The sequence below is a fragment of the Heptranchias perlo genome, unplaced genomic scaffold, assembly GCF_035084215.1.
Source record: "Heptranchias perlo isolate sHepPer1 unplaced genomic scaffold, sHepPer1.hap1 HAP1_SCAFFOLD_54, whole genome shotgun sequence".
Taxonomy (NCBI): domain Eukaryota; kingdom Metazoa; phylum Chordata; class Chondrichthyes; order Hexanchiformes; family Hexanchidae; genus Heptranchias; species Heptranchias perlo.
This window is the reverse complement of record NW_027139559.1, coordinates 5,876,632-5,897,919: the sequence shown is the minus strand read 5'-3', so window position 1 is coordinate 5,897,919 and position 21,288 is coordinate 5,876,632. Positions and strand designations below refer to the sequence as shown.

General features: G+C 43.3%; 2 non-coding genes across 2 annotated transcripts; both read left to right on the top strand.

Moving 5' to 3' along the window:
- Positions 1-15,975: 15,975 nt before the first annotated feature.
- On the top strand, positions 15,976-16,064 carry trnar-ucg (transfer RNA arginine (anticodon UCG)). Its single transcript is given in 2 exon segments — positions 15,976-16,012; positions 16,029-16,064. It is a non-coding gene; the product is annotated as a tRNA-Arg (tRNA).
- A 3,619-nt stretch (positions 16,065-19,683) lies between these two features.
- Positions 19,684-19,756, top strand: trnat-ugu (transfer RNA threonine (anticodon UGU)). The gene has a single exon. It is a non-coding gene; the product is annotated as a tRNA-Thr (tRNA).
- Positions 19,757-21,288: the final 1,532 nt, after the last annotated feature.

Sequence of the window (21,288 nt, the reverse complement as noted above, 5' to 3'; positions counted from 1 at the left end):
ACCCTTGGTGAGATTTGATTCAGTATCTGAACACGACGAGATCAGTTCTAATCTGGAGTCCTGTAACAGTTGGTGAGATTTGATTCAGTGTCTGAACCCGGCAAGATCAGTTCAAACCTGGATTCCTGTAACTGTTGGTGAGATTTGGTTAAGTGCCTGTACCAGACTAGACTAATTATAATCTGGAGTCCTGCTAATGTTGGTGAGATTTGATTAATTATCTGAACCCTACGAAATCAGTTCTAATCTGGAGTCCTGTATCTGTTGGTGAGATTTGATTAATTATCTGAACTCGATTGGATCAGTTCTAATCTCGAGTCCTGTAACTGTTGGTGAGATTTCAGTTAGTATCTGAACCCGACTGGATCAGTTCTAATCTCGATTCGAGTAACTGTTGCTGAGATTTGATTATGTGTCCAAACCCGACTAGATCAGTTCTAAACTGAAGCCCTGTAACTTTTGGTGAGATTTGATTCAGTACCTGAACCCGACTCGATAAATTCTAATCTGCAGCTCTGTAAATATTGGTGGGATTTCATTAATTCCCTGAACTCAACAAGATCAGTCCTATTCTGATGCCCTGTAACTGTTGGTGAGATTTGATTAAGTATCTGAACCCGACTTGATCAGATCGAATCTGGAGTCCTGTAACTGTTGGTGAGATTTAACTAATAGTATGAACCCAAGTGGATCAGTTCTAATCTGGAGTCCAGTAACTGTTCCTGAGATTTCATTCAGTATCTGAACCCGACTCGATCAGTTGTAATCTGGTGTCGTGTAACTATTGGTGAGATTTGTTCAATTGTCTGAACCCAACTGGATCAGTTCACACCTGGAGTCCTATAATCGTTGGTGCGATTCGATTAAGTATCTGAACTCGACTACATCAGTTCTAATCTGAATTCCTGTGACTGTTGGTGAGATTTGATTAAGCATCTTAACCCGACTAAATAATTTTTAACCTGGAGTCCTGTAACTGTTGGTGTAATTTGATTAAGTGTTTAAACCCGAATCGATAAGCTCTAATCTAGTGTCGTGCAACTGTTGGTGAGATTTGATTAAGTATCTGAACCGGACTCGATCAGTTGTAACCTCGAGTCCTATAACTGTTGATGAAATTTAATTGACTGCCTGAAGCCGACTAGATTAAAACTAATAATAAAAACGGAAAATGCTGGAAGTACTCAGCAAGTCACACAGAAAATATAGTCACACAGTTAAACAAGATTTACAACATGGATAGCAGGAGGTAGTTCCTTACCCGGGATCCCGACAGCAGCCAGGATGGGGTAATATATATTCTGTACGGCATGAACGGCCGCAAGTATCTGAAACTGAAGGAGCATTCCTCCCCTCTCCTAAAAGCCGCTGCTCCGTGCTTGTGCTTAGGGTGATGCTCTGACTGATACCATTGAGTAATACCTTGAGTTAAATCCCTGATTTATAGCAGAGGGAAACCCTCCAGTGACTCAATTAGGGTCCATGGAGACTGACATTAATTACATTCACTGAACAAACATATTCAGTTAACCCCTTTTAAACCCAGCACTTTTTATATAACTAAATATAATTGATCAAATGTTACATGATTGTACAGAGGAACTGCCCCAGCACTATATATTAATATTAATAACAATGGGGAAGGGCAAACAATGTGAAACCCACATTCTGACTGCAGTGATTGTCTCCTTGATATCTTCGACCTTGCGATCTCCCGTGGCTTCTCGACTTCCATTTTCCCGGTCACATGCATGGACATAACCGACCAAACCCCAGCATCCCTTACCATTCACATCTCCAGTTCCATTCTAACCTCACTTCCTACTGTGTCCGCCGCTGGAAAAAGTATTCGCTCGCCAAGACATTTAGAGCGACACTTTAAAACTCCCAACTTACTCGCCTTTCGTTGTCCATTTCCCAGGATATTTCTCCAGTTATCCATCTGCTCAGCCACTCACTCATCTACACCTTGATGTCCTTAACCCCAATAAAACCCTTACGCTCTTCCACCCTGATCAGTCTCCTGGCTCATCCCTCATCTTCACTCCCTTAAGCCACAGAGTAACGAATTGGTTCAGCCATCCATTGCCAGATCTGCCTCGACCAGATCAAAACCTATCGGGCCTTGGTCTCCTCTGCTAAAACAGCCCACTACTCCATGATTATCCTGGGACGCAAACATAACCCTTGTTTTCCTTTCTCCACTGCCAACCGTCTCGTTAAACTTCTCTCCACTGCCCCTCCACCCTCACCATTAACAACTGCGAGTAACTGACGGACTTGTTTGTCACTATTCAGAACATCTATTCATCTGCCTCTGGGACATACCCCTTACCCATCAAGCAAAACCTCCCCCAGGCATCTCCATCAGTTAACCCTGAACCTGGCCCTTTCTCTACTTTCTCTCCTTTCTAATTTCATACCCTCTCCCTGCTCTTAATTCCCATCGGACCAAACTCCTGTTCTTTACACCACTAAACGTCGGACCACACAACTTCCTGGCCATCAAGTGATCAGTTATTCTTAACGGTTTCCTCTCCTCAAATCCAAGCCCGCCTGTCCCGCAACTCCCTGTTTGAATCTCTCCAATAAGATTGGCGCCCCTGCAGCATCACTGAAACGGCCCTAATCAATGTTGCAAATGACATCTTATGTGACTGTGACCGTGATGCACTCTACCTTCTCTGCCTTCTCGACCTGTCTGCATTCAATGACAGGTTAGACCACCCCCTCCTTCACCGACGCCTCTCCTCTCTTGTCGAGCTAAGTTGGACTTCCCACGTTTGGTTGCACTCTTGCCGATCCAATCGTCGCCCGAGTATCTTCAGCAATGCATTCAATTCCCAATCCCGTGCCGATATATTTAGAGTCTCCCACGGATCTACCCTTCACCCCATCGCCTTCATATGCACGCTGCCCCTTGGTGAGATCATGCAAACACATGGGGTCAGCTCCCACATGTCCGTGAATGACACCGAGATCTTACTTGCCACCAGCTCTCTCGACCGGTCCACTACCTCTGTCTTGGCAGACTGCATGTCCGAAATCGAGACTTGGATGAGCCACAATTTACTCCGATTGAATATTGGAAAGACTGAAGCCATCGTCTTCTGCTCCTTCTACAAACTCCGTACCCTCGCCAGCAATTCCATCCCGCTCTCCGGTCATTCTGTTCGGTTGGAATAGGATTGTTCGCAATCTATTTGATGCTGGGATGAGTTTCCGACCGCATATCATCTCCATCACGAAGGCAGCCTTCTTTCGCCTCTGTAACATCACTTGTACCTGAATACCTCATCCACCTGCTCCAGGAACATTCATCTATGACACTGTCACCTCCACACTCGAAAATTCCAACGGTCTCCAGGCCGATCTCCCATCTTCCACTCTCCATGAACTCGAGCTCATTCATAACTTTGCTGACCGTCACCCCTGTGCTCGCTGATCTACTTTGGCTCCAAGTCCCCTAAAGATTAAAATTTTACATTGTCATCCTTGTGTTTAAATCACTTTATAGCCTCACCCGCCCTATCTCTGTAAACTGTTCAAGCCATACAGCCCCCTGATAAATCTGTGTTCAACCATCTCCGACATCTTGGGGACCACCCCTTCCCGGCGACCCACAAATGGGGGCTGAGCATTCAGTCGTCTCGGCCATAGGTTCTGGAATCCCATTCATGAACCGTCCTTTCTCTCCACGTCGCTCTTCCACGTTTAAAACTCCTTAAAATGAGTCTCTTTTTCCAATCATTTAGACATCACATCTTCATCGGCTCAGAATCGATTTTTTTCTGATTATTTTTCTGTTCTTCTTGACTTCCCTCCGAAATGGCCAAGCTGTAATTTGAAGATTGTGCCTCATCGTTCTTGATTTCAGGAACGGAGGAAATCGTTTCCCTGTATCGAACCTATCGAAAATTTTAAAAATTTTATTCAACTCCATCAGATCACAACTCAATCTTCTGCACTCAATGGACTATAAGACTAGTTTATGCAACCTGTCGTTATTGTTTAAGGATCTAAGCTTGGTATCCTTCGAGTGAAACTGCTCTGCCAGATTCCAAGGCCAATAATCTTGAGTGTTGTTTGACGGCAATCATCTCAGCCCCAGGATATTGCTGCAGGTGTTCCACAGGGCAGTGTCCCAGGACCAGCCATCTTCAGATGATTCACCAATGACCTTCCCTGCATCATAAGGTCAGAAATCGGGAAGTTCGCTGTTGATTGCAGATTGTTCAGTTCCATTCGCAAACCCTCAGATAATGCAGTGGTCCGTGCCTGCATGCAGAAAGATTTGGATAACATCCAGTTTTGGGCTGATAAGTGGCAAGTAACATTCGTGCCAAGCAAGTGAAAGGCAATGACCATCTCCAACAAGAGAGATTCTAACCACCTCCCCTTGACATTCAATGCCATTACCATCGCCGAATCCCCCACCATCAACATCCTGGAAGTCACTATTGTCCAGAAACTTAACTGGACCAGCCACTTAAATGCTGTGGCTACAAGAGCAGGTCAGAGACTGGGTATTCTGCGGCGAGTGACTCACCTCCTGACTCCCCAAATCCTTTCCAGCATCTACCAGGCACAAGTCAGCAGTGTGATGGAATACTCTCCACTTGTCTGGACGAGTGCAGCTCCAACAACACTCAAGGAGCTCGACACCATCAAGGACAAAGCAGCCCACTTGATTGGCACTCCGTGCACCACCCTAAACATTCACTCCCTTCACAACCAGCGCACCGTGGCTGCAGCGTGTACCATCCACAGGATGCACTGCAGCAACTTGCCAAGGCTTCTTCGACAGCACCTCCCAAATCCGCGACCTCTACCACCATGAAGTGCAAGGGCAGCAGGCACATGGGAACAACACCAACTGCACGTTCCGCTCCAAGTCACACACCATCGCGACTTGGAAACATATTGCCGCTCCTTTCATCGTCGCTGGGTAAAAATCCAGGAACTCCCTTCCTAACAGCAATGTGGGAGAACATTCACCACACGGACCACAGCGGTTCAAGAAGCGGCTCACTACCACCTTTTCAAGGGCAATTACAGATGGGCAATAAATGCCGACCTCGCCAGCGACGGCCACATCCCATGAACGAATTTTAAAAATATGGACATCCTGAGCTGCATTGCCCAAAACTGAACGCAGTATCTCTCGATGGGATCTGACCAAGCCTCTATACAACTGAAGCATAACTTCCTCCCCTTTGTATTCCAGGCCCTTGAGAGAAAGGTCATTCTTCCATTAGTCTTTTTCATTGCTTTTTGTACCTGCCTACTTGCTTTTAATTGTTTGTATACTGTTCAGTTCCTCGTTTCTCTCCATTTATACTCTTAAGTTACCTTTCCCAGGTCCAAACTGACTTCACATTGAACTCCGTCTGTTAAAGTTTTGCCCACTCAATTAATCTGTCTCTGTCCCTTTTCAACTTTCTGCTTCCCTCTACACTACTTACTGTTCCTCCTAATTTAGTGCAACCTCCAAACTTAAATATACAACCCTCTATTCTTTCATCCAAGTCATCAATAAATATGTCGAGAAGTTGACTCCCCGGAAGAGATCCCCGGAGAACACAACTTGTCATATTTAGAATATCAGAAAACAAACACTTTATCTCCACAATATATTTCCGACCTCCCAAACAATTCCCAACACAGATCAAAATGCCACTTCCAATTCCATACTCTCTCATTTCTGCGCATAATTTTTGTGTGGAGCTTTAACGAATGCCTTCTGGAAGTCCGTTTACACAACACCTTAAGACACTCCCATGCCTATCTTACAAGTGAACTCCTCAAAAATTAAATAGATCAGGCTTTGGATGGACTATGAGTTGAACGACGTAACAGCAAGCATTAAAGACTCTGATAGGAATTGTCCACAGATCATTGTGTAGTCGTAATTTAATGGGGGATGTATCAATAAGGAGACATGGGAAGCATGTAACGAAAGCTATGTTGTTATAATGGGAGATTTTAATTTTCACATTGACTGGTGTAAGCAAAGATTTAAACATAGAAACATAGAAAATAGGAGCAGGAGTAGGCAATTCGGCCCTTCGAGCCTGCTCCGCCATTTATTATGATTATGGCTCTTCCTCTATCTCAATACCATATTCCCGCTCTCTCCCTAGACTCCTTGATGCCTTTTGTGTCAAGAAATCTATTTGGCTCCTTCTTAAATATATTCAGCGACTTGGCCTCAACAGCCTCCTGTGGTAGAGAATTCCACAGGTTCACCACCCTCTGAGTGAAGAAATTTCTCCTCATCTGAGTCCTAAATGATCTACCCCGTATCTTAAGACTGAGACCCCTCGTTCTGGAACCCCCAGACAGGGGAAACTTCTTCCCTGCATCCAGTCTGTCCAGCCCTGTTAGAATTTTATACGTTTCAATGAGATCCCCTCACATTCTTCTAAACTCAAGTGAATACAGGCCGAGTCGACCCATTCTTTCTTCATACGACAGAACTGCCATCCCAGGAATCAGGCTGGTGAACCTTCGCTGCACTCCCTCTATGACAAGTATATCCTTTCTTAGGGTAACTGTGCACAACACTCCAGGTGTGGTCTCACCAAGGCCCTGTATAACTGCAGTAAGACATCCTTGCTCCTGTACCCAAATCTTCTTGCAATGAAGGCCAACATACCATTTGCCTTCCTAACTGCTTGCTGCACCTGCATGTTTGATTTCAGTGATTGGTGTACAAGGACACCCAGGAGCATTTGCACATCAACGTTTCCCAATCTATCACCATTTAAATAATACTCTGTCTTTCTGTGCTTCCTTCCGAAGTGGATAACTTCGCATTTATCCACATTATACTGCATCTACCATGTATTTGCCCACTCACTCAACTTGTCCAAACCGCCTTGAAGCCTCATTGCATCCTCCACACAACTCACGATCCCACCTATTTTTCTGTCGTCAGCAAACTTGGAAATACTACATTTGGTTCCCTCATCCAAATCATTGATACATATTGTGAATAGCTGGGACCTAAGCACTGATCCCTGCGTTACCCGACAAGTCACTGCCTGCCACCCCGTGAACAGCTCGTGCCAAAAATGATCCCTGTGGTACCCCACTAGTCACTGCCTGCCAACCCGTGAATAGCTCGTGCCAAAAAATGATCCCTGCGGTACCCCACTAGTCACTGCCTGCATTCCCGTGAATAGTTCGGGCCAAAGAAATGATCCCAGCGGTACCGAAGTTTACTAAGACTGTCCTGAAGTCTGTTAATGTTGTTCTGCTATTGACTTGTCTTCATATTGTAAAAATGCTCAACTTTAGCCCTTCCCTGTTCAGTGGGGAATTCTCAGTCAATTTAAAGTAGCACTGTTCCATTGGGCCTGACTTACCCTGCAGCAATGGTCAGTTTCAGGATGAAGTAATAAGAGGTTTATTTAAAGACTGCCATTCAATACTGAAGCATTTGATGAAAGAGTGGGTGAACAGTTTGTGCTGCAAAGGAAAACGCCTGGGTGAACATTATCCGAATGATGCACAAACAAAGGCAGACTTATAATTGATGGTTTCACCTGCTAGAATGGCAATTATTGGATAAATAGCGAAACAACAGGCACGATAACAAAGTAAGGCAGATATAATTCGTGCAACAGGAAAATGAGCTTTTTAAGTAAGGAAAATACAAATAATTTTAAGGGATAAACGCATAAATTCACCTTTTCTGAAGTTGCAATTTTAACTTTTATACAATTATGTTATGCAGAATTTATGGATTGTCACGTAGACACAGTTAGAACCACGTACAAAACTGTCGGTGTGCAATATGGGTTCGGTTCCACAAAGGCCGAAGATACTGAGCTCAGAACTGTAACAAGTTTCCATTCACAGGTTTCTTATAAATATTGCCTTTAAAGAACAGGTTTAAGTGTTATTGCTTGTACTGTATGCTTACTACATACCCGAGAAAGGATATGTTGACCTTGGAACGAAGTTAGCTCATATTGTCCAGAATGTTACCAGGTTTCAGTGGCTTAATTTATGAGACAGTACATATAATAGACTAGTCCTCCCAGAAATATAGAAGATGTTTGATTGAGACTTCTAGGAATTTGAAAGGCATTGAGAGGGTACATAGAGCTAAAATTGTTTCTGCTTCTGAGGAAGGCTCGGAAAAAGGGATATAACCTTGCAATCCGTCCCAGGCCATTGAGGAGAGAAGTTTTGAGGCGCAAAAGTTGGTAGAAGTGTGGAACTCTCTCAGACAGAATGCAGTAGATGCTAATTCTATTCTTAATTTTAAATCTGAGATCCATAGTTTATTGTTAGCCAAGAACCTTGAGGGATATAGGTCCAAGGTAGGTGGATGGAGTTAGGATACACATGAGCCATGATCTCATTGAATGACGGAACAGGCTCGAGAGGCTGAATGGCCTACTCCTATTCCTATGTTCCTGTAAGACAACTGGCTTTCAAAGATTAAAAATTTAATTGAGTTGAGCAGTACATTATGAATAAGAACACTTCATCAACCAGTTAATAGATAATTAGGCAATAATAGATAATGCACAGCCAAAAAAGCATTCGTTAATTGTTAAATTGGATATGATAAACAATACAAAGCGGAATACATTTTCAGTTCACTGCTAATTAGGATATGATAACAAATACACAGAGAAAGGCAGTTACAGTTAATCGTAAAGCTCGATATGAAAACGGGGAAATCAAGTTATTGTTAATTTGGACATGATAATTAAAGAAGGGGAATCAAGTTATTGTAAAATTGGATGTGATAATCAATAGACGGGGAATCAAGTTAATGTTAAACTGGAAATGATAATCAATAGAAGGGAATTCAAGTTTTTGTTCAATTGGAAATGATAATCAACTGAAGGGAAATCAAGTTATTTTTAAATTAGATATGATAATCAATAGAATGGAAATCAAGTTAATGTTAAATTGGAAATGATAATCAATAGAAGGGAAATCAAGTTATTGTTAAATTGGAAATGATAATCAATAGAAGGGAAATCAATTTAATGTTAAATTGGAAATGATAATCAATAGAAGGGAAATCAAGTTATTGTGAAATTTGGAAATGATAATCAATAGAAGGGAAATCAATTTAATGTTAAATTGGAAATTATAATCAATAGAAGAGAAATCAAGTTAATGTTAAATTGGATATGATAATCAATGGAAGAGAAATTAAGTTATTGTTAAATTGGATATGATAAGTGATACACAAAGTAACAATATTACATTGAACTGTTGAATTGAAAATGATAACCAATACACAGTGATATAATGAATATGATAATCCACCCCTGTTTTCTTCCTCTTTGGGCTGGAAACCTACTGATAATTGAAGTTCTCTTGTACACCTTTCAGGAACTCCTCACCTTCTTTTCCTTTACACTCTTTGGTTATATTAGACTAATTGAAGTCTGCACATTATCACGACTCTAAAGTTCTTGAACGTTTCTACAATCAGTCTTTAAATTTGCTCCTCTGTCTCCTTCCCACTATTTGCTGGGCTCTAATATCCACTTCGCAGCGTAATAGATCCTCTCTTGTTCCTTAGTTCGAACCGAATCGATTCTATCTTTGAACTCTTAAATACGTTTTCCGCACCCTCCCCCCCCCCACCCCCGCTTCCCCCGTCTGACCCCTCCTACTTTTCAACTACTCTTAACTCTACTGCTGTTCGTCTCTCCCAGTCCTCTGCGCACCTGACATTCCCTCTCTTCATCCAGGTGCTCCTCTCCCTGTCAAATTAGTTCGAGTGATTCCCATCCACGTGTTCAATTCTAAAGTTGCACCTTTGTGAGGAAAATGTTCCCACTGCTCCTTTACATTTCCGTGACAAAAATATGAATCAATCCTGGTATAAAAATTCAGCTGTTCCATGTGGTTCAGTTTTCCCCAGTGAGGGAGACAGGAGGGAGCGAATCTTTCTGTGAGGAGATTGAACCCGCCTCCCGGGGTAAGTTGCATTTTCTGCCTCAGCATCTGCTTCCCGCTCGGTAGCTGCTGAAACTTTTCTCTAGATGACAAACTGATTCTAGTTTGGAGCTAATCATTCAGGGTTGAGATTAAACACAGACAAGCACCACAGGAGCGCTTCTCGTTCATGGCTACAATCCATAAACCTGAACTGTTTTAGCAACGAGGGTAAAGAGCTGGATTCTAAATCGAATGGGAACCTAAGCACTGGTTTGACCCGATTTATACGGTTAATGAAGTGAAGTGAGCCTTCTGAATCCACTTTATCCCTTCATTTCTAACAGTGTTTATTTTGAGTGACAGATTGAAACTAATTGAGATTTCAGTTGTCAGTTTTCCGATAACTTGGAAGCTGATGAAGGGAAACAATAAGGAAAGCGACAAAATGACACCAAAACTCGAATTAAAACAATCACCTTGTCTCCAGTTTTAAGGACCATTATTTCTCCCCAGTGTCCTGTCCAATATTTATCCCCACACCAACATCACCAAAACGGATTATCTGGTCATTATCACCTCGCTGCTTTTTTTGGATCGTGCTGTGCGTATATTGACTGTCGCATTTCCCACATTTCAACGGTGACTAAACTTCAAAAAACACTTAATTGACTGAAAAGTGCTTTGGGACGTCCTGCGGAGGTGAAAGGCGCTATTTTATGCAAGTCTTCCTTTCGGTGGAGCCGTGGCCCGGATTGCAGGTTGGAGCCCTGTCGCTTGTTGATTCAGGAAAGCCTTAACCCACCATCCATGCAGGTCCGTGGTGGTGTTAGGGCTAGAATTCAGCGCCCGCAACCCGGGCTCGATTCCCACATGGAAGATTATCCTTTTGAGAACCGAATCAATTTAAAGTAACCAATTAAATTTTGAATAAGTAATAATTTTTGCAGTGTTTGGTGGTTTTCTGTGATGCAATGTCACTGAGAATTGAACTCACAATTCTTCCACAGTTTTACAAAAATGAGCATTTTTATTCTTTATTTATTACATAAGAACATAAGCAAAAGGAGCAGGAGCAGGCCAATCGGCCCCTCGAGCCTGCTCCGCCATTCAATAAGATCATGGCTGATCTGATCCTAACCTCAAATCTAAATTCGTGTCCAATTTCCTGCCCGCTCCCCGTAACCCCTAATTCCCTTTACTTCTAGGAAACTGAATTGAATTGATTTCATGCGGAAATTTTAAACAGTTTATTGCGATCAAACAAAGGAATGTGGAAGCGGAGTAGGCCATTCAGCCCCTCGAGCCTGTTCCGCCATTCAATGAGATCATGGCTGATCTGTATAATTTGTTGCATGCACCCGCCTTGGCTCCATATCCCTTATTAACCTTGGTCAGCAAAAATCTATCGATCTCAGATTTAAAATTATTAATTGAGCTCGCACCTACTACTTCTTGTGGGAGAGAGTTCCACAGTTCTACCGCCCTTTGTTCGAAGACAAAGTCTTTCCTAACTTCTCTCCTGAGCGGCCTGGCTCTGATTTTAAGGTTATGTCACGTTGTCCTAGAATCTCCCAACAGCGAAAAAATGTTTATCTCTATCTACCCTATCAATTCATTTAAAAATCCAAAAATCTCAAACAAATCATCCCTCAACCTTCTATGTTCCAGGGAAAATAAGCCTAGTTTGTGTAATGTCTCCTCATAATTTGACCCGTTTAGCCTTTGTATCAATCTGCTGAATCTGCGCTAAACACACCCCAAGGCCAATGTATCCTTCTGAGGTTCGGGATCCAAAGCAGAACGCAAAACTCCAGATGGGGTCTGACCAAGGCATAGTGCAACTGAATCGTCACTTTTGTACTCGAACCCCCTTGAGATAAAGGTCAATATTAACATCCAATTAGGCTTTTTGATTGCTGTTTTTACCTGTCTACCGACTTTTAATGATTTGTGAACATGGACTCTGAAATCTCTTTGCTCCTCGATAGTCCCGAGCTTCTCCCCATTTAGAAATTAGTCTGATTTATATTTCTTGTGTCCAAAATGGGTGACCTCACACTTGCCCACTTGAACTCCATTTGTCTTAATCTTGTCCACTCACTTAATCTGTCTATGTCCCTTTGCAATTTGCTGTTCCCGTCTACACTACTTACTGTGCCTCATCATTTATCCTCATCTGAAAATATCGATATCCAATCCTGCATTCTTTCCATAGAACCATAGAACAATAAAAAAGAAACAGCACAGATGGGGACCATTCGGCCCATCGTGGCCGCGCCGGCTCGAAGGACAACCAGGTGCCCATTCAAATCCTACCTTCCAGCACCCGGTCCGTAGCCCTGCAGCTTACAGCAGTGAATTCCATACACCCACCACCCTCTGGGGTAAAAAAGTTTTTCCTCATGTCCCCTCTAATCCTTCTGACAATCAGCTTAAATCGATGTCCTCTAGTTCTTGAACTCTCCGCTCGGAGAAACAGATACTTCCTATCCACTCTAACGGGGCCCCTCATATTATCGTACACCTCAATCAAGTCGCCCCTCAGCCTCCTCTACTCCAAGGAAAGCAACCCCAGCCTATCCAATCTCTCCTCGTAGCTGCAATTTTCATGCCGTGGCAACATACTTGTAAATATTCTCTGCACTCTCTCCAGAGCATTTATGTCCTTCCTGTAATATTGGATAAGATAAATATAACGAGAGAGGCAGAACAAGAGGGACTGGAATGCTTGAAAGTTGATAAGTCACAAGGGCCGGATGGATTGTTTCCGAGGCAATTGTAGGAAGCCAGGGAGGAAGTAGCGGATGCTCTGCGGATCATTTTCCAATCCTCACTAGATACAGTGGAGGTAGCGGAGGACTGGACATCTGCAAACATAGTACCATTGTTTCGAAAGGGTACGAAGGAAAGGCCGAAACATTATAGGCGAATCAATCGTACCTCGGTGGTGGGCAAACTGTTAGAATCAATACTGAGCGATAGGAGAAACTCTCATTTGGAAAGGCATGGTTTAATCAAGGATGGTCAGCTTGGATTTGTTCTGGGAAGGTCAAGCCTCACAAATCTGATTGAATTCTTTGAGGAAGTGAGAATGAGGATTGATGAGGGAAGTGCAGTGGATGTTGTCTGCATGGATTTTAGTAAGGCTTTTGACAAGGTCCCACATGGCAGACTGGTCAGAAAGGTAAAGGTCCATGGGATACAGGGAAATGAGGCGAATTGGATCCAAAATTGGCTCAGTAACAGGAAAGAAAGGGTAAAAGTCGATGGATGTCTTTGCGAATGGAAATCCGTTTCCAATGGTGTGCCACGGGGCTCAATGTCGGGTCCATTGCTGTTTGTGGTATACATTAATGAATTGGACTTGAATGTCGGGGACAAATTTGCAGACGACAAAAAATTGGCCGTGTCGTTGATATTGAAAAGGATAGCTGTAGACTCCAAGAAGATATCAATGGGTTGTCGGAGTGGGCGGAAAAGTGGCAAATGGAGTTCAACCCGGAGAAGTGTGAGGTAACGCACTTAGAGAGGGCAAAGAGTAAAATGGAATACGCAGTAAACGGGAATATATTGAGAGGGGCAGAGGAAGTGAGAGACCTTGGAGTGCATGTTCACAGGTCCCTGAAGGTGGCAGTACAGGTAGATAAGGTTGTGAAGAAGTTATACGAAATGCTCTCCGCTATTCGCCGATGTTTTGAATGCAAAATCAGTGATGTAATGAAGGAACTGTATAAAACGCTGGTAAGGCCATAAGCCGCTGACGACTGATATTGAGTGTAGAGAGGGGTCAGTGTTAGTCATTGGGGTTCAGTCACTGACTTCTTCACCGGTCACGCCAGATCCTCGGGATCAATGTCGGACAAACGCAAAACTTCTAATCTGAAATGTTATTCCATTTGCACAGAAACAACGTAATGCAAAGCCATTAAACGAAACGCAGAGCAAAAGAAATGTCAGTTAATTTTGGTATTTTCAAATAAGATGGTGAAACATTACAGACCGCTGTTACTGCGGTCGCATCATTTTCTCGGTCAATTAATGGTTTAGTATCTCAATTATTTCACCGTCTTTGTGGCGCAATCAATCAATTCGTTCGGCTAGTAACTGAAAAGTTGGTGGTTTTGAGCCCACCCAGGGCCGTAAACGGAAAATTAATTGACTTGTCCGTCAGATTTACAGTCTGAGACGTTCACCGTTTCAATGTGTCCTTCGGCTGTAATATTGTCCTTATCACAGGGTGTAAATTTGAAGTCGTCTGGTGCATTTTTCTGACTGGTTTTGTTCCAGATTATTCAGCTCGTGTAATAAGATTGTAAATACTGATTCGGCAAAACAAGGATCGGAATAGACTGTTTACGATTTCGGTATGAAATCAATTCAAATAAATAAATAAACATTTTAAATTAAAACTCTACACGAATCGGGAGTTCCACCCTCAGTATCATCGAATCTTTGAAATTCACACTCTGCGCAGGGCTTTAATAATTGTTTTTAGACTTTGATTAGTTATCTTTAATATTATTGGCTTCTCAGCTCTTTTGTAAAAAGTATTTTTTAACGCGGAATTGAACCCAGTTCACAGCAGTGAAAACATTGTGTCATAACTGGACCACCTGTCCAAATTACCGCCCAATGATTCCTGCGTGCGCAGGTGGACAGGATTCCGATATGGGACCCGGCACATGGGGCCACCGAAAGAAAGAATGTTTTTTGATCGCGCGCTTCACACCCCAGGACGTCCCAAAGCGCTTTACAGACAATGAAGCACTTTTGGTAGTGTAATCACTGCTGACATGTAGGAAACGAGGCAGTCAATTTTCGCACAGCAAGATCCCAAGCACAGTGATGTGACAATGACCAGATAATGTATTGTAATGACGCGAGTGGAGAGATGAATATTGAACGGGGTAGCAGGGAGAATTAATTGCCGTTAAAGGTGAAGACAAGGTGATTGTATCAGTTGGAGTTTTGACCTTTGTAATGTTTTTCTTTCCTTATTTTTATCTTCTTCAGATTCAAACTGATCAGAAAACTGACAACTGAAGTCTCAATGAATTTTCGATCAAACTGTCACTCAAAATGAACAATGTTATAAATAAAGAAATAAACCGGATTGAGACGGTTCACTTCACTTCACTGAAACGTCTAATTCCGGTTGAACCGGCGCGGCGGAGTCACAGCAGCTCATCGCTGATCTGCACCTCAACTCCATTTAGCGAAATAGAAACTGGAAATCTCATGTATTGAGACGAGTTTACTAATTTCCTGCAAAATGAAGATCATTAAACCAGCAAAACATTCCCTGCCCTGATTAAACACACAGCAAGGGGATGTGTCGAATATATAGCAAGAAACCCGCGATTTGATTGTTACACGGATAGAATCCCGTGCTCAATATTAACATTAACACTGAGCGCCAGGTCTGGATCTGACCCGTTAACCCCGTGGTGCGGGACACCGTCCGCGTTTATATATACCAAAAAAAAAGAAAATCAGAAAATAATGATCACTCCCAGCAGAATTGGGGATTGTTCGTATTTTACTGGACAGGATGAGGCCACTCGGCCCGTCGGGCTTGGATAGTAAATTCTGTTCACATTCTCCGCTCGGAGTTGTTCTCCTTGTACATTTTTAGTTTACCGATTTGTCATTTATTTTATTTCCCCTCTCTCTATTTTTCAGGCTGAGTGCGAAAGAGATTCGCTTTGGAGGCTGAACACTTTGATCAAAGATTTGAACATTGCCGGGTCCCATATCGGAATCCTGCCGACCAGCGCACGCAGGAATCATTGGGCGGTAATTTGGACAGGTGGTCCAGTTATGACACAGTGTTTTCACTGCTGTGAACTGGGTTCAATTGTAGGTTTCTCGGAGACCCAGCGGATTTCGGTTGTCAGTTTCCTGATTAGTCAGAAACAGCAAAGCCAACTTGCGACAAGAAAGAAAACAATGAATGAACAACATCACCAAAATGAAAGTGAGAGAAAGATACAAGCAGAGTCTTAACCACCATAGTCCCTGGTTTAACATCTTTTGCAGAAACATTAGAGCAGCGTCCGCGTGGCCTAATGGATAAGGCGTCTGACTTCGGTATTAATCACGATGATATCAGAAGATTGCAGGTTCGAGTCCTGCCGCGGTCGTTTTTGCATTTGTTCCAACGTGCGCCGCAACTGTTTAACGCCCGACCGTTTCTGACAGCAACTGAAAGAATGGAACGGAAATACGTAAATTCCTTTGCTGACAGAAGTGGACCCGACATTTTCAACATTGTCGATCTGGGTGCAGGGGCAGGAAATACTGTAAAAGTGACTTTATTTCTACTGTTTGGATTCAGAAATGGTCGGCTAATCCATTGTTTCTGTACGGATGGGTCCGAATCCCATCCGCGTCGTTATTGTATTGGACTTTTGAGGCGGCCCAACGTAAGTTTTGAACAATCAAAATGGGCTTGAATGTTATTATTATCAATCCGACACCGGTGTTTTAAGTCTGTGTCCCTGGATTGTTTATAATTGGAATTTTTCACCTCATCTCATGGGATAAAGTTCGAGTAGAGAGGAAGGATCGGAGATAGATTGTTCTTTCCTTCCTTGCTGCCTCTGTGGTTTGCAGCGAATGAAAGATTAGCGGGAACAGCAAATGATATGGAAGGTGGAACATAAAGGGTTAACTTTATCCATCAAGAAGAAATCTAATTTCAAAACTTTTCAACAATCTTAAATCAGCCCAGTTATTAGATTTGTACCAAGTCTGTAGATATTTATCTTTTCTCTGTCTCTGTCCTCTGCAAACTTTGAAATTCTGCCCCGTCCATCCAAGTCCATGTTGTACACTATCTATTTCAAGCCGACGCTATCAGGCCTTCTTTACCGAAATCGTTTTCAATGTACGACTTGCGTTATCAAGTGAGACCTTGCAGAATGTCTGAGGTCAGAAACTGCATTATTGTCTGTATGTGCAACGGAAAAAGGTGCTTCCTGATTTCACCAGTGAAAATCCGAGCTCTAATTTTATGCCCCGCCCCACCCCACCCCCACCACCAGAGGAAATAGCTTCTCTGTATCTACTCTTCCGAATCGTTTTATCATTTTAAATACCTCAATCAGATCAACCATTCAAACTGAAGGCAACAGAATCCGAGTTAATGCAACCGGTCTTCATAATTTAAACCTTTAAGACCAGGTATGATTCTGGTAATCTGCGCTGCACCCCCTCCAAGGCCGATATATCCTTCCTGAGGGGCGGTGCCCAGAACTGAACGCAGTTCTACTGATGTACTGAAGCACAACTTCCTCCTCTTTGTATTCCAGTCCCCTTAAAATAAAGGTCAACATCCCTTTGACCTTTTTGATGACCTTTTTAATTGTCCAGTAGTTTTTAGTGATTTGTGTACATGGACACACAAATCCCTTTGCTCCTCCACTGTTCCTAATCTCTCGACATTTAGAACATTTTCCGATTGATTGGATCCAAAGTGAATTAGCTCACACTTCCCCACATTGAACTCCATTTAACACAGTTTTACGAGTCATTTAATCTGTCTCTGTCCCTTTGTAACTTTCTGATCCAATCCCCACAGGTAACTGTGCCTCCGATCTTACGGTCATCTGCAAACTTGGATATAAAACTCTCTATTCCTTCATCCAAGTCACTGAGAAATATTGGGAGCACAATCCGGTTCCTTGATATTTTGAGGAATCCTTGAAATCCCATGGTGTTTCCCCACAGAGGTTTCCGTGAGCACTGCAGTAAATCTCGTCCACGGGACTTTATTGAAAACCCTCATTTTTTGCTTTTCAATCAGAATTGTTTTTGCATCCCGTGCTGGTGAGTCAGGGATTAGTGTTCCAAGAATCAGGAATATGATCTGGAACCAGATCTTGCCGACTGCGCTACTGGAGAAATATGAGTTCGATTTTTATTTTTGATCCGCTCGATCAGATTGAATTTGACCCAGAAACAGAAAGCGGTTTTGGTGAAACTGATCCGAGGGTGAAGAGCGAAGGTGGTTGAAGTGATGAGCTGCTCAGTGATTGGATCCAGCCCGTGTGGCTCGGGATCCCGGTCTGGTCTCGGTCGCCGACACTGTTTTCTCCCTGATCGGTTTCCCTCTGCTTTCACCAATTGCCCCAGGGACCATTGTTTATATCTGGATTCAGAACCAGGCAGAGAGATAGAATCAACTGTCTGCTGTTTATTGACCTGATCGGGAGGTTAATGTCACCGGCGGCTGATTCACTGAGATCTCCAGGCCTGTGCTCTGCCGCCATTTGCATTGGTTCCTTGTTCGACGCTTGTTCTCGCCGCGTTAAAGAGACAGATTTTCGCTTTCACCAGTTTGTTTTAATACTGGACCGGTCTCATTTTCTGTGTGGATAACTGGGATAAGTGGACGGAGCAGGGACAGAGAAGGCTGTTGGCACCCGGGGCGGAACAAGGTATAACTTTTGTCGGACCAGAATTATTTCGTTATCATTCTAATCCTGCAATTGCTGGGACCTCGAGCCACAATGATGAATTCACAGCGTGCGCCATTATCGATACGTAAATGTTGCAGAAAGTGAGATACGGGAATTTGTGATTTGCTCATAATTTCTGGAACATTTCCGCCGCTCCTCCGAAAGGCTCGATTAAACGATAAAAGTTATTTTCGTCGCTCAGCCCATTGTTGCCGTCAACGGCGATCGCCAATTCGCTGTATTTACACCATTAATCGTGCCGCAGCCAATTACGATTGGACAATGAAGGTAAATAAATTATGAGGCAGCAAAAAGTGACTGAGAAAAGTCACATACTTCAGCCTCTCAGCTTCTCTCCTGCCATCTCACTCTCAGGCTCAGTCTTTTGTTGCTTTTCAGTCGAGTTTATTTCTGCTCCCTCCCATCTTCCTTCCTTCTATCCATCACTGCCATCTTTCTTGGAAAAATACGTTCCTGCCGTCTGCAGCTGTGAAAAAATCTGAGACGCCAATTGGTGATTTTTCACTTAAAATGGAAGCGTCGTGGGACTTAACTGGGATTCGATCTCCGGACTTCTCATTTATCAATCAGTGAAAACCTCAAAGTGAAAATAAGACCCGAAGTTCAACGAAACGCTGGCAATTGACCATGCAGCCATGTAAAATTTCGCTGCCACCCACAGCCGATCAGCCATCCTTTCAGACGGTTCCTGTTCATTCAATCTCGCTTTCTATTCCGATGTACAGCATCATCGAGTTGTACACTAATTATTTCAAGTAAACAATATCAGCATCTCTTCACCAAATTTTGAATGTCCAACTTGTCTTATCAAGTAAGACTTTCTAAAATTGAAATGATCTGAAGCAAAATTGCCGTTTGTGTGAGAATAGGTACACCGGGTAGACTAGCGCTAATACACATTTCATAATGTAAAACAAACACACGTTAAACTATTGTGCAGTAGTTGTCGGAGGTCACCCACAGGAGGAGGTCAGGGCCGGGTGTATCACACACAGTGCTCACCAACATTTCGTTGGAAGAGATCATAAATGCAATTGGGTAAGACCAGATAGTGTGGAGAGAGTGTGGGAATAAAACAGGATGAATAGGGCTAGATATAAGATGTACTGACAGGGGACAAGGAAGAGAAGGTCATGACTGATATCCATGGTTTCTCGGGCTGAGACCGTTGAACAAAAGATCGAGGTTATTACGCAGACGCACTGAAGGGGAAGGCTCAACAAAGTCGCTTGGCAATGGTATCAATACCATAACGTTGGGAAAGGTTGGCACCAATGTGGGCGCCGTGGCTCAGTGGTTAAAACACTTGTCTTGTAAACAGGGGATCCTGGGTTCAAATCCCAACGGTGCCTTTAGTTCATGTTGTTTGTTTCTTTGCTCCCATTTTTCCACCCGTTGTGCTTCAGAGAGCAGTGAGAGCAATGTTTCCTCCTCCTCATTGGCAGCCTCCAGAAGCCCTGAGTTTTGCTTCCCAGCCTCTCTGTGTTGACTGCCGAGTTAAATTAGTTCCACAGATTCCCATCCACGGGTTTCAAATTGCATCGAATCATCTCCGTGAGGTTAAAGTGCCCCCTGCTCCTTTATATTTCCATTAAATAATATCAATCAATTGCGGAATAAAAATTCAGCTGTTCGCTGATGTTCTGTATTTTCCCCAATCAATTAGAGAGGAGGGAACGAATCTTTCTGTGAGGACGTTGGACAAACTGATTCTAGGGTAGAGCTGAACATTCATGGTGGCGATGAAACACAGACCAACACCGCGGGACCGCTTCTGGTCAACGACTTTAATTCTTAAACCAGAGCTGTTTTAGCGACGAGGTTGAAGAGCTGGATTCTAAATCTAAGGGGATTCCGACCCGCCGGTTTAACCGGATTTACACGGTTCACTTCACTTCAATAGGAAAACATTCGACAATTTCAAAAGTTTCATCCCCTCATTCTCGAGACAGGACAGGAAGTGAAATTACAAATTGTTTTTTTCAGTTAGAGTAACAAGATTCTTCTCAATATAAGAAAAACGGAGTGTTTCAAACTGCAGGGAGTGAATTAACCGCAGAAGGAGGCCATTCGGCCCGTCGACTCCGTGCCGGCTCTCTGCAAGTGCAATCCAGCTGATCCCATTTCCCCGCTCTGTACTCGAAGCTCTGCATTATTTTCCATTCAAGTACTGATCCAATTCGCTTTTGAAAGCCACGAGTGAATCTGCCTCCACCACCCCCTCAGGCACTGCATTCCAGATCACAACCATCGCTGTGTCAAAAACTTTTTTCTCATGTCGCCTTTGGTTCTTTTGCACATGACCTTAAATCTATGTCCTCTGGTACTTGACCCCTCCGCCAATTGGAACAGTTTCTCTCTATCTACTCTGTCCATACCCTTCATGATGTTGAATACCTCGATCAAATCTCCTCTCAAACTTCTGGCTCTTTGCAGAACAACCCCAGCTTCTCCAGTCTATGCAAGGAACTGAAGTCCCTCATCCCTGGAATCATTCCAGGAAATCTCTTCTGCACCCTCTCGAAGGCCTTCACATCCTTCCGAATGTGCGGTGCCCAGAACTAGAAACAATACTCTAGTTGTGGCTCAACCGCTGCTTTATAAAGGTTCAACATAACCTCCCTGCTTTTGAACTCTCTGCATCTATTTATAAAGCCCAGGTTCCCGTATGCTTTCTTAACCGCTTTCTCAACCTGCCCTACCATCTTCAATGATTTGTGTACATAGACCCGCAGATCTCTCTGTTCCAGCACCCCTATTAGAATTGGACCCTTTAGTTATAGAATCATAGAATCATAGAAGTTACAACATGGAAACAGGCCCTTCGGCCCAACATGTCCATGTCGCCCAGTTTATACCACTAAGCTAGTCCCAATTGCCTGCA